We start from the raw sequence: 594 nt of genomic DNA, 5'->3' as shown, positions 1-594 counted from the left end.
GCTTCAAACTCGCGATTGTGGGGCGTTAGTGACAGACGCAAAAGAATCACTGGATTCTATTCCGACATGATCGAGAACCGAAAGCTGAATAGCCGTGCCGTGACAGGGTGCATTGAACATTTTCACTGAGAGGATAGGAGGTAGCCACTGACAATGGTGAAACCCTACATACAGCTTGCCATGGAAAGGAGTAAGAAGGATTGGATGAAGACAGTAGGAAAGCAGAGAGACGGAAGGGACAAAGCATCTCCATACGCTTATCTGAAATTCTCACCAATGAATTACATAAGTATCTCTATCTTTATCTTTATGTTTTATTCATCATCCATAACCATTTGAGTTTGCCTGACTAAGAGTTACAAGATAACCATAGCTTGCTTCATACCAACAATCTCTGTGGGATTGACCCTTACTCGCGTAAGGTTTATTACTTGGACGACCCAGTACACTTGCTGGTTAGTTGTGCGAAGTTGTGATAAAGAGTTGAGATTACAATTGTGCGTACCATGTTGATGGCGCCATTGATGATCACAATTTCGTGCACCAGTTGTGCTTGCCCAGCTGGTATGGCTATCCTCTGGCATCCCTCCTCTA

This window comes from Arachis duranensis, chromosome 9 (genome assembly GCF_000817695.3).
Source record: "Arachis duranensis cultivar V14167 chromosome 9, aradu.V14167.gnm2.J7QH, whole genome shotgun sequence".
Classification (NCBI taxonomy): domain Eukaryota; kingdom Viridiplantae; phylum Streptophyta; class Magnoliopsida; order Fabales; family Fabaceae; genus Arachis; species Arachis duranensis.
Note: the sequence above shows the minus strand (reverse complement) of the source record.